Below are 13,826 nucleotides of genomic sequence, written 5' to 3' on the forward strand. Positions count from 1 at the left end.
AGACAGAGAAACAGCATGAGAGGGGAGAGGGTCAGAGGGAGAAGCAGGCTCCCTGCTGAGCCGGGAGCCCGATGTGGGACTCAATCCCAGGACTCCGGGATCATGACCTGAGCCAAAGGCAGTTGCTTAACCGACTGAGCCACTCAGGCGCCCTAAATAAATAAAATCTTTAAAAAAAAAAAAAAAGAATACGATCCCCTCAGGACACAGACAAAAAGATAAATTCATCAGATGAAAAATAAGAGAGAGGAAGATAGATAAAATGTTCCAATATTTATGTAACAGGAATTTTAGAATCAGAAAGAGGAATGGATAGAAGTTGTTTTGTTTTTTTTTTCTTTTTTTTTAAGTAATCTCTACACCCAACTGTGAGGCTTGTACTCACGACCCGAGACCAAGAGTCACATGTTTTTCTGACTGAGCCAGCCAGGCGCCCCAGAAGTGAAATATTAATTAACAAAATAATGAGAGAAAATATCCTGAGCTGAAAGAGTTTTATCTATGGATTGAAGTGGTTCACTGAATCACAGGATTATAATGAAACCGTCTATAAACCACTGACACAGAAGCCATTTTTAAAATTAAAAGATTCTATATACAATCTACTGATAATGAATTTTAAAGCATAGATATAATGGATAATGTGCTGTGAAGATGTAATGAGCAAAACTGATGCAAAAATAAATAGAAAGCCTAAATATTCTAACCACAAGTGAAATTTAAAAGATTATAAAAGATCTGGTCATCTCTTCCAAATTCTGCATTCTTAGATAGTATGAGTAGGATAGAGAGCAATTCCTCAAAGAAAGGATGATGCTACAGAAGAAAGAAAATGCAAATTGGCAAGTAAAAATAAAAGACCCCTTGCATCCCACTTCTTGCATGTGAGGGTCTCTCTCTATCCACAATTCCCATATACACAATTCCAAGGCTGCTTTAACTCACATATAGGAAAGATGTATTCAGCCCCTCTTGCCGATGTAACAACCAAAGTGACATCCAGCTGTCACATCCTAGCTGCTGCGAGTTGAGATCTCTGGATGATGTTCATGTCATTCCACCAGGTCCTGATGCTGCTCAGTCAACTGTTAGTCATTTACTGAGCACATAGGGGTATAGAAAGAGTGAGTGCCCTCAAGGATCTTCTATTCCAGCAGAAGGGAGGATGGACAATACAAATACAAAGAAATAGGGGCGCCTGTGTGGCTCAGATGGTTAAGCGTCTGCTTTCAGTTCAAGTCATGATCTCCAGGTCCTGGGATCGAGCCCCACATCAGGCTCCCAGCTCAGCGGGGAGTCTGCTTCTCCCTCTGCCTCTCCCTCTCCCCCTGCTTGTGCTCTCTCTGTCCCTTTCTCTCTCAAATGAATAAATAAATTTTTTTAAATATATTTAAAAAAACACAAAGAAATATACGAATAAGTGGATTCAGGTACTGAAAATTCCTCTAAGAAGACAAAGTAAGTTAGGAATATGGTTGGGGGAGGGGATGCTGAGATACCCTTCTGAAAAGATAGCATTTGAGTTGGGATATTTGTAACTGGTGTATTAAGATGTCTTGATTAAGGTATAAATATAAAATTATTTGATTTCTTACAAATACTGTCCCCAACGATGCTGTATTTATAGCACAGTCCTGTTCAGGATAGGCCCTTATAAACCTGTGGGGAACTATATGAGTAAAGGTCCATCCAGAAGATAAAAAGTTCTTTATAAGTATTTGAAACAGAGGAAATTTGCTGCAGACAATTAGTCACGCAAGTGATTGAAAGGCCTAGAAACTGAACAGGGCACAGTAAGACTCTCCAGATATTATCAAGAGAGGCATAATGGAGGAGGATGTGTTACCAAAGTCCAGAAGCCAGGAGCAAACAGCAAAAGTTGGGCCATGCTAGGCTGGGACTCCTAAAGGAAGAAGACCCCACAGCCAGAAATTGCACTGGAAGCAGAGAGGATGGAAGAAGAAGCCTGAACTTGTTCTTTCCTCCTGCTTTCCAATCCCTCACCTACCAAAAGTAGCCAGAAGTCAGCTGACCCAGAGGCTTGGGCTGCGTGGCCTGCCGGGATCAGGTCCCCAACCCCCAAGTTTGAGAAAGGGTGAGAAATGTACCTTGAGGGCACATGGGCCCAGGACGGACCCAGGAAGATTTCATGACCTCCTGGGTGATTACAAGTCCAGTCTACCTTTAGACTTCAATCTCAAGTGGTTTAAATCTCTGCCTCTCCTGAGCTCGGATGCCGACTACTCGGAGTGGAGATGGGGACGGAGTGCGATCAGGTTCTGGGATATCCCTCCCCTGCTTCTGCAAGGTCCTGCTCTCCCAGTGTGTTTGTGGAGAGCAGAGGGAGAGGAAACTGGACAAAGTGCCTTTACTCACCTGGCCACAGCTGTCAACAGCAGGTCTTTCAGGGACCCCTTCTCTATGGCTGATTCCTTGGCGCCTCCCCAGTATTTGGCTTAGGGGGAGGATCACCTCTCATTACAAACACTGCTCTCCCCACAGAGCAGAGGATTCTGGCTCTAGCCCACCTTTTTTCCCTCTGTCCCAGTCCTCCCATGAAGATTCGAAAGGAGGCATGGAAGACAGCTGATAGGGACATCCTGACACCTTTCAGTAAGCCCCAGCAGGGGAAACTGGTGCTATGGGGGTGGGGTTAGATGGGGGTGGGGTTGCTTAGAACCTCTGTCCTCATCTCTGGGCTTTAGCTGGAAATCCTGGACAATAAGAAAAGTCCCACTGAGTATCCTGTTACCTTTGAACAATGGAAAGGGGATGGGTTTGCAAAGATCTGGGGGAAGAGTGTCCCAAGAAGGAGGAACTGCAAAGGTAAAGGCCTTGAGATGCAAACTGGTTGGTATGTGTTAGGGGCAGAAAGAAGCTGGTAGAGCTGAAGCGAGAGACGGTGAGGGGGAAGACAGCGCTGGCCGAGGGTGGATGGTAGGCAGCGGCAGACCACCCACGCTCCTGCCAGCTAGGGTAAGGCATTTGGATTTTGTGTCTGGTTGCTCTGAGCAGCCACTGGAGGTTTTTAAGCGGGAGGGGTACACGAACTGGTTTTATTTATTTTTTGGAGGCAGCAAATTATACAACTGAGTGTATCATTATGATATTTTCCACTGTCAGAGAACACAAAACCAGCATTGACTCTTCATATACACAAAGAGAGTCTCACAAACACATACTCGCCTCCTGCTGCTAGCATTCGTTTTATTATTGACATGGATAACAACTATCTAGATGTTTGCTCTCAGCAGATCCGTTAGGTTTGACAGTGTATGAACTGATTTTTTGTTTTGCAAAGACCACTGTGACGTCTGTGTGCTGAATGGACTGGGGGGCAACATGGAGGCTAATGGCCTGGTTTGAAAACCGTCACAGTGATTTAGCTGAGACGCCATGATGTCTTGGGCCATGGCTAAGCCGAGTACACAGTGAGAAGTGGGCAGATTTGGGTTGGATTTAGGAGGAGCCTCCTGAAAGGGCTCGGTGGTCAGAGAATGATTCCTGGGGTTTGGGCCTGGCCAGTTGCCTGGATGGTGTCCCTACTTCCTGGTATGGGAATGACTCCCCAAGTCATAAGTTATGGTTGGTTGGTTGTTTTCTTCATTGTTGTATCCCCAGGATCTAAAAGAGACCTACCATTTAGTAGGTGCTCAATAAATATGTGTTGAATAATTGAAAAAGCAACAGTTGTATCAGGTTATAATTGAGAAGCCGATGAGACCTACTCATTCTCTTCCCGTCTATGACTAAATGATGCATGAAACCACTCCCTATATGTTTGCAAAATTTTATTTTTAAAAAAATGGAATGGGGAAGCAATTCCTGGTTGTCATTAGCTAACTACCTATATCCCATCCTTCTGGACAGAGACGGCAAAAACTCACTTCTCTGGCAGAGGAGGAAATTCCTCTGCCCTCCTCGTGGTCCTGCCTCTTGGGGGCCTTGGGGGAATTCCACTGAGCAAACCAGACCCCATAGTGGAGGGCTTTCCTCTCTTGGCCACAGGCCTGGAGGAGTGTCCATTTCCTGGGGACTCAGCTTCCTGGCCGGAGCTGGCTTGAAGCTCCAAGCGATGAGGAAGGTCCACGCAGGCCCTGGGCTGTGCTGCAGTCAATGCTGCTTCAAGACGAGATGCTTCCTCTTTACTCCAGTACTCTCCTTCCCAGCCGCAGATTACCGCTTTTGCAATTCTTCAAGGAAAAAGGTCATCCAACGCTCTGTACCCTTGGAATCTTACTGTGAGGAGAAAGGGCTTCTCTTTTATCTGTCTGCCGATCCCTTCCACTTTCAAACAGCCCAGCTTTGATGGAAGCATCCTTTTTGATAGAGCATAGACGACCCATTCCAACATCCTGACATCTTTTGACGGAGACTTCTTGTAACAGCTGCTGACAGCACAAGGCCTGGAATACCAGCTTCTCTCCCCAGGAAAGGGGACTCCTGGTGCCTCTGCACCACCTTGCCCGAGCCAGTCCCACCTTTTAGGGTCTGTTACCTTATTACTTACAAATCCCCATGTGTGGGACCAATTGCTGTATGATTCAGGCTTCCTTGGATGTGGGACCGAAATCCAGTTAACACTCGCTTACCTAGAAAAGAAGAGTTACTGGTGCTTGTACAAAGGTGGGGGAGGGGGGCAGCATTGGGATCACTGTGTCCAAGTAAACAAATTGTGTTGTCAAGGTTTTCGCCCTCGACTCCCGTGCCTTGCCCTGCATCACTCATCTTGACTTTTCTGTGTGCTCAGGCCCCATTTTCCCTTACTTGGGGTGGCTTCATCCTGGCGAGGACAGGGCACAGGAAGCGTGGCCACCAGAAGCTCCTGACCTGTTCTTTAGCTCAGCTAGGCCGAGGCAGTGAGGAGGCTGCTCTCTCCTCCCCGTGCTCAACCTCATGTAAGTCCCAGCGGCTGCTCCGGCCCCCTCCCCCAGTGCCCTCCCTCGGGCTCCAGGCTGCGGGACGGGGGTCTGTGATTGGTCAGGCTTCGGTGGCGTCATCGCCCGGGGAGGGGGTCCGGAATCTGCGACTGGCAGCCCCACCAGAATGGAGCAGATTTTGAAGCAGGGGAGGTGAGACTGCCGGTTCTGTTAAGTCGGGAAAAGGAGTTAGGCAGGCAAACACAACAGGAGATCGGATTGAATGCAGTCCAGGAACCGAAGAAAGAGTGCGCGCTCGGGCTGGTTTTGTTTTCTTTGCTAACTTAAACCAGAAATGCGCGTTGTGGGCAGGAATTGCAACGAGGAAGTGAGCGCTACGGCTTCCTCCGTGGAGACACGTACGAGCGTACGACCGCGGGTTGGCGGTGAGAGAAGGTCCTGCCTTCGCACCAGCCGGCCCGAGGCTCTGGGAGGTGGGAGCCGCTTCAGGTGATGACTCAGGGCGCTGTGTCATGCCTTCCTCGGTTCTGCTCTGTCCGATTCTCCTAAGCCAAATAAATAGGAAGTGTGGCAGACTGGATCCTTTTTAGCAGCAGTGCACTTGGGTTTGTTTTCATGGGCATGAGTCCACTGGAAAGCAATTATTTTCTCTTGCCTTCTTGCTGCATCAGAGAAATGGAGCAGTTTTAAAGAGAGATTTCAAAGAAACCATTTTGTAACTTACAAAATGGAATCACAGACTGACTGCCAAGTTGGCTGTGCTGGTATGTCAGGACTGGTTCTTTTTTGAAAAAATAAAACTGTGTATATTTAAAGTGTACAGCATTTTGACATACATATACATAGTGAAAAGATTACTACAGTTAACCTAATTAACATATCCATCTCTCCACGTAGTTACTATTTGTGTGTATTTGTGTGTGTGTGTGTACAGGAGAGCACCTGTGATCTACTCCCTTAGCAAATTTCCGGTATACAATACAATATTATGTTTTAAAAAGATTTTATTTACTTATTTGTCAGAGGGAGAGAGCACAAGCAGGGGAAAGCGTCAGGCAGAGGGAGAAGCAGGCTCCCCGCTGAGCAGGGAGCCCCATGTGCGGCTCCATCCCAGGACCCTGGGATCATGACCTGAGCTGAAGGTAGACGCTTAACCGACTGAGCCACCCAGGCGTCCCTACAATACAGTATTATTAATATAGTCACCGCCCTGTACATTAGATCTCTAGAACTTATTCATACCACATAATTGCAACTTTGTACCCCTTGCCCAACATCTCCCCATTTCCTCAGCCTCCCCACCTCTGGTAACCACCTTTCTACTCTCTGCCTCTATGAATTCGACTTTTTTTAGATTCTACACACAAGCGAGATCATACAGGATTTTTCTTTCTGTGTCTGGCTTATTGCACTTAACATAATGTCCTCTGGGTTCATCCATGTTGTTATAAATGGCATTATTTCCTTTTTTAAGGCTGGATAATATTCCAGTGTGTGTGTGTGTGTGTGTGTATTTAGGTTGTTTCCATATCCTGGCTATTGTGAATCATGCAGCAATGAACATGGGAGCACAGATAGATTCAAGGTGCTGATTTCAGCTCCTTTGGGTACCCAGAAGAGGGGTTGCTGGATCATATGGTAGTTCTAGTTTTAATTTTCCAAGGAACCTCTGTACTATTTTACATAATGACTGTACCAATTTGCATTCCTACCAATAGCATACAAGAGTTCCCTTTTCCCTACATCCTCTCCAATACTAGTTATCTTTTGTCATTTTGATAATAGCCATCCTAACAGGTGTGAGGTGATATCTCATTGTAGTTTTGATATGCATTCCCCAATGATGAGTGATATCAAGCATCTTTTCATGTACCTCTTGGCCATGTGGATGTCTTCATTGGGAAAATGTCCATTCTGGTCCTTTGCCCATTTTTAAAATCAGGGTTCTCTTTTATGTGTTTGTTGCTGTTGAGCTGTATGAGTTCTTTATATATTTTGGATATTAATCCCTTATCAGATACATGGTTTGCAAATATCTCCTCCTATTCTGTAGGTTGCCCCTTCCTTGTGTTGATGGTTTCCTTTGCTGAGCAGAAGCTTTTTAGTTTAATGTAGCTCTGCTTGTTTATTTTTGCTTTTGTTGCTTGAGCTTCTGGTTTCCTATCCCCAAAAATCATTGCTAAGACCAGTGTGTCAAGACTTGTTCTGATCTTATAGTTTCTATGAAAGTCAACATGCTGGAATCAGAAAGGATCTTACAGATCACAGCCAACCCTGTCACACAGCAGAAAAGGAAACTGAGGCCCAGAGTGATTTAAAGGACCATAGTGAGTTTGAGGCAAAGTGAAGTCTCGCACCCAGGTCTTCTGCATTGTTGCACCTGAATCTTGCCTCTAAGTCACTCAAGACTGCTTCATAAAGTAAATAATGGAGAGTCTGCTACAGCGTTGCTTCTAAATGTCCTTGAAAACAGTTGATGGGAAATTTCAACCTGCTGCTGCAAGGGAAATTGCTAAATGAATTAGATTCTTGCATGCCAAAAATATCTCTGCAAAGATGTGCCTCTATCCTTGTTTAAACACAGGACACTTGAATTCAGCCATCAAGGACGTGCCCCGGCCTCCCAGGGGCCTTCTGGATTTCTGAATTCCTGTGGTCTGAAGATGGTCTTGACAGTGTTTTTGTCATCTCTGATACCTTCTGGTTTCCCCCATCCAAACTGTTGTGCTGTGCTGCTCAGGCTGGCCCCCCTCGACCTGCCCCCCACTTTTACAGTGAGGCCCTGGGGGTCACTTGCTCCTCCAGACCCACCTGGCTCTGTGCCCTCCACAGCACTGGGTTTCCTTGTGCTTTGGCTCCCAGGTGGGTTAGGCCAACTGGCTAGAGGTGGGGGGCGCGGGGCGTAGAGAGCAGTGCGAGGTCTGGGGATTTGTCTGCCAGGTTTCCTGTCTTTGGGCTCTCCAAGGTCTGGCTGCATCCCTCCGTTGAAAAGCACAACTCCCATCAAGCGGCATCCTGTGCCGGCCTCTCTCTGCAGGTGCCAGGGCTCCTCCTCCCTGCACCTCCCTCCCGTTCAGGCCTGGGCTGGTAAGAGCACCTGCAGCTGCTGCTGCCCCCAGGAGCACCGTGGGCTTCTGCATTCTCCCTCCTGGTCTCTCCATACCCGGCATCCCTTTGAAAGTGGTCCTTTTATTAAACGCTCCTCAAATTACCCCATTTGCGCATGTCACCTGTTCAGCTGGGACTCATAAACTGCCTAACTGCAACCTGGGCCTTCAGTCTCTCTTAATCCCTGGGACATACTCTATCCCAAGAGAGACAACGTTCTGAGCCTAAGTCCAGGAGTCATTTTCCTGGAGTGGCCTTGAACCTAAACTCCCAAGTCTTGATAATGAATTCTCACTTTATTCCTGAGAACAAACCTCCAAACCTTGGGGTGGAGCTCCTCACGTGGAGATGGCAACGAGCCAGAAATCAGGACCCTGAGCAAGGAGCCCGCTGAGCTATACTGCTATCTGGCTTTTGCTGGGCGTTTCCTAGGGCAGAGGGGCAGGAACAGGGCCCAGGACTCCTGAAAGAGAGCTCGCCCTGCAAACCTCAGAAGCCAGAGTGCTCCTGTGCTCTCCTAGGCTGCTAAAAGCTGGGAGGAGGGATTTGTGTCCATGTTGCAGCCTGAGCATGAAGGAGGGGCAGCACCTGCCAGGATCTGGGTGACAATGGAAATGGGGGTCTGCTAGCTGGACTGAAAGAGCCCCTGGGGAAGGGGAGGCACAGTACTCTCCTCTCTGCACTAACCCCCCCCCCATAGCCCACAAGTTCAAAGCCCCTGGTCCCCCTAGACTAGCCCTCCCCGGGGTCTCTGAAGCTCCAAGTCCCTGTTCTGGCAATCACGAGCTATTCAGTAGTAGCCCGTGCTGCTTTTATTTCTGTGTCTCATTGTGCTAGACACAAAATATGTGCGATTGAGAATAATTTACAGTCACTTACAACCTGCTTCCTTCAGACTGCCACTTGAGCACAAAACTGTGTGGGATAGCAGTTTCGCAGAAGAAATAAGCAGTTGCAAAGATGCCCAGAGTGATAATATTATCTCACATGTTTTACAGTTTGTCAGACATTTTCTCATGCAGTACATATCAACTGAGTCTCAGAATAAACCCATTCTGTATGTGTGTATATCCATCATCTCTCTATCTATCCATCCATCCATGTGTGTATCCAATATATCACAAGAGCCTCAGGCTTCAAGAAATAAAATGACTTACTCAAGGTCATATAAATAGCCAGAATGAATTCCTTCTTTATATTTCTTACGATCTCATTGTGTAATATATTAGTTGTGATGATGTCTGTCTTCCACTTGAGTCTGAGCTCACCAAGCATAGGGTCCACGGCTTACTGTATTTTTGTCACATATGCCAATGGGTGTGTGTGTGTGCGTGTGTGTGTGTGCATACATTGCATCTTTAATGTTTAATGAATAATAAAACAACCAGCCATGTATCTACCACTTAGATTAGGAAATAAAATGTTTTACCATCCCTGTTGAAGGCCCTTCTTTTGTCCTTTCCCTCTCTCTTTCTCTCTCAATCTACTCAACTACTATTTTGAATTATTTTATCATATCAATATATCCTTAAAAGTATATTATTTAACCTGTGTATGTCATTTAATGTTACATAAATGGGTACATGGCCCATTCATCCTTACTGCCCCACGCAGCCTCCCCATCATACACAGACACGTCCTGTGCACCTGGGCTACCGGCCTGGGCTAGCGTGGCCTTTGAATGATCAGAAAGCGTCTGTCTACTCGCTATAATCCAGTCACCAAGGGGCCGAAGAAGTCTAGTCAGAGCTTGGAGTCGGGTTCTGGGTAACAGAAATCATGGAACAAAACATCTCGGGGCACCCAGTTGTATTACATACCCATACCGCCTCCAGAGAAGTCCTTTGTGGCCACAAATCTGATGTATTCCAGGGGAGAGTCCTGCAGACTGCTTACTACTTGAAGCTGGAGTCCCACTTTGGAACTCAAAACTCTCCGCTCTCAAGGCCTGCTTTCTGAATCATAAGCGGCAAGCGCCACGCCCTCTACGCTTCATGACCTTGTACTCTCCATTAATTCAACTTCCACTTCCTTACACACTTCCCTGTTACATTCCTGGAAAATTTATGACACATTTTAACAACCATTTAAACAATGCAAGCGGTTCATGCAAACCTTCAGAGTAGCATTTTTCAAACTGTGGGCTGTGACCCCCCCTAGTGAGTTGTGAAATCAATCTAGTGCATGTAGACCAGGATTTTTAAAAACTGAGATAGAATTGAGTGTTATCTGGTCAAGAAGCCAGGACTACAAAATATCAGCATGTATTCCCAGTAGCAAGCAAAGGGTAAATACTGGTTTGTGGAAGTTCTGTTTTCAGCTGTGTGTGGGGGGGTCTTACCATGGATCACGTACAAAAAAATGTTTGCAAGCCATTGCTCAAGAGGAACTTTGCAGAGGACACTGGCTGCTTACTTATCTGCCACCTAGTCTCTCTTTCTCCGCAATGGGAGAGCCTTGTGGTTTGGGTGAGCTCTAGGAGTATCCAGTGACTGACGTAAACCAATGACCGTAATCGCGATCAGTTGCCACCATGATTGGTTCATGGGTGGGCAGTAGTCCCAGGCCCAGACTAAGATATGTCTTAGTCTATGGCCACAGGGAGGGGACACATGACTCAATTAATCCAGGGATCTGTCTCTTAGGAAATCCAACCAAATCCTTTGATGGGCCCAAAAACATGACAAATAAATGCTTTGGAGATGCCCAATCTGGTCTGAAACACAAAAAGCCTATTCACTGTCCACCCCACCCCCATCCCAGGCCACAACTTGCCAGGGAGGGAGGAGAGACCAAAAAGCAAACAAAACACAGGGTGATTTCCAAGCTACATCATCAATAACCTACTCCTAAAAATCATGGTTTTGCTGTCCTAAAGAGAGCGTGGTAGGTTGACCACGGGTCCCTCTCAAGCTCCAGGTTCCCCCAGGGAGGAGTTTACATATTGGAAGAACCTGGGCACTCAGGAGCTGAGTTCCCAGGGAAGCAGGGATTTGGGAGACATCCGCATGCCCGCGCCAGGGTAAGCCCAGGGAGCAAGTGAGGTTGTCCAGGAAGAGGTGTGAATGGAGTCAAAGTGAGAGGACCCAGTACAGACCCTGGGGAGCAATAGTGCTTGGGGGCGGACAGAAGAAAGTGGTAGGAGAGAAGACTGCCACCACCACTGTACCTGGCCTGCTGTCCCGCGGGGGACACAAACAGCGGCAGTTGTCCCGCCTGCCCGTTCTGGCAGCCTGCCAAGACCTGGTGTCCTCTTGCCCACCAGACGCCCAGGGCTTTTGTGATAGAGATCTGGGTAGTGGGAGAAGCAGAGGGAGAAGGCTAACTGGGTAGACGTTAGCATGCCTGTCGGGAGGGAGGAGGGGGTGGGGGGGCCTAGGCCCCATTTAGTCACTTAAACGTCATCTTTCTGGCACCATTAAAAATTTCATTTTCAATAAAAATGTAAATGACATTTTGTGTGTGTGCTTTGGAAAGTCAGACTGTTGTTTCTCCGATGAAACATGATGCAGGATCTAGGCGGTGGTCTGGAGATACTGAAGGTAGGATCCCACAAGAAGTTAATTGTATGCATCCATCTCCCTCACTAAACTGTGAGCTCCTAGAAGGAAAACAAGGGCTGGGCTGGAAGGAGGTGACGTACCCGTGTTTGAGAGAGGAAAGAACAGTTGCGTGGAAAGACCTCTTGCTTTAGTCCTGTCCGTCCAGGGGCCCCTGCCCTTCCCTATACAGCCTGGCCCATGAGGGCTGCGAGACAGAAAACATGTATGCAGGAAGCCTGACCTCTCTCCCCACCCCCACTGGCTTTTTGTTGGGATTGGGAGGAAGGAGCCCATCTCAAATAATATGAAGTCATCTATAAATGGAACTCTCGAGTAGGGTGAGGGGCAGAACCTTCCAGAAACTGAAACACATAGATTTTATAAGCTTGATGGTCTATGGCATTTTCTTCTTTCATTTCCTTAAGCTTCACGGTCAAGTTCCTTTGGAAAGTGCCTAGTTGTCTCCACTGTTTTACCAGAAATGAGGAAAGAGTTTGAGTTATATCCTGGGGCCTGAAGGAGGAGTCGAGAACTGTACTGGGAGGGCCGGAGTTGGTGATGCTGGCATGGTGTGTCCCTACCTGAGCAGTGCTCATCCAGTGCCCAGGCTCTTCAAAATCTCTCCTCAAAGTGTGTCCTAGCCATTGCTTTTGACTCCGGTGAGACGCTTCTCAGAGCCTGGCTCCTGCTGCCACATGCCTAGACATGCTCAGCTCAGCCTAGACATGGGAAGGAGGCGGAAGCCTAGCTGTCTTCCCACTGGAGGCTGGGTCCCGGAGAGGGAGGCCGAGACTGCGTACCATCCAGCCCTTGGAGGGCAAGGCTGGTACAAACAGAGCCACGGTGAGCAGCCGTGGGACTGGGTCTTGGATCAGAGAGAAGACGTCTCCAGCCTGCTGGCCCTCAGCCCTAAATCACAGGGGCCAGGAAGTGGCATTACTTTAGTTTTATGACAAGGTAAGGAGGGTGGCAAAGGCCAGAGGATGTGTCTCTGGGGAGACAGGGAAGGCAATGGGGAGAGCTTAATGCACGTCTGTGCCTTTGCAGATCAAGCAGTCAAAATTAAGCAAAGATTAACTACCAGGATTAAACATACGCACATATACACACACAAAAATTCACATGCACGAAAGAGTCCACTTCCGTTTTCCAGTATCCATGGGGCGTCTATAAAATTAATCAAAAATTAACAAATAAATAAGGTTCCCAAAGCAGAGAAAGTATCCAGAGGACAAATTCTTTATCCATAGTGTGTTTAAAAGGAGACATCCATAACAAAAGTCTAAATGAAAACAAAACAATACAAAACACAAAACAAAACATTTTCTTAAAGCAACCCAAGCATTTGGGGAAACCAGCTTGACAGAGGCGAGTGGGATAGACAGCCTGTGAGCATATTTTTAATGTTTGAAAAGCAGCCGAGACAATGCCAGAAGCTGAATTTCTTTTGCACTGTATTGGCAAAATAGCTTTTGTTTGAATCCCCTTTGATACCTATAACAGTTACAAAACTGTGTTACGCTGCAGCAGAAAATTCGATAGTGATTTTTAAGATGTCTGTGTAATAGGAGGTTAGGCAGTAGGAGTTTCATTCCTGACAATTGGTGGACTGACCCTCCCACGGAATAAACCTAAAAATGCTGGGGAAATGTATCTTCCTAAATGCATTCATCAGCTGGCAAGAAAGTAAGGAGCTTCTTGGGCCAAAATACTAAGTGGAAGAAGGGACTCATCATGGTAACTGGAATACTGCAGCTGGCTCTTGTTCTGAGGGCACCTACTGCACCAGATGAACTTGACTTTCTGATGTCTGGTCTGACAGAGTACAGGGAATCACAGAGCACAAAGACCAGGGGCCATCCAAGGCCTCTGGACACTTCCTCCATAAAGATGAGACCCCAAAGGTCTACACTCCCAGTGAAAAGGTGAACCAGGAATAACTATTAACCTCATCAACCACCAGGGAGTTGCAAGAACATGGGTGTTGAGCCAAAAAAGAAAAAGAATGTCATCACTGAGAATCTGGAAGCATAAGCTGTCCCTCATGCAGTCTGAAGTCCCAATTCATATTACCTGTGTGTTCTAAACAATAAACACATTTAAAAAAAAACCCAAAATTCAAGTCAATAATTTCTTAGAATAACCTGAGACTGCTAGGGATACAGGTTGCAAGAACAAATGTAAATCCTCCACAGAGGACCCAACATTGACCTCAGAACTTAAAGAATTTCTGCAAATAAAATCCCAAAGGAAATGCACCACTTTCAATAAAAAGGAACAATATGTATACAGATGC

Source organism: Leptonychotes weddellii, chromosome 14, assembly GCF_054177405.1.
Source record: "Leptonychotes weddellii isolate Sample4059 chromosome 14, ASM5417740v2, whole genome shotgun sequence".
NCBI classification, from domain to species: domain Eukaryota; kingdom Metazoa; phylum Chordata; class Mammalia; order Carnivora; family Phocidae; genus Leptonychotes; species Leptonychotes weddellii.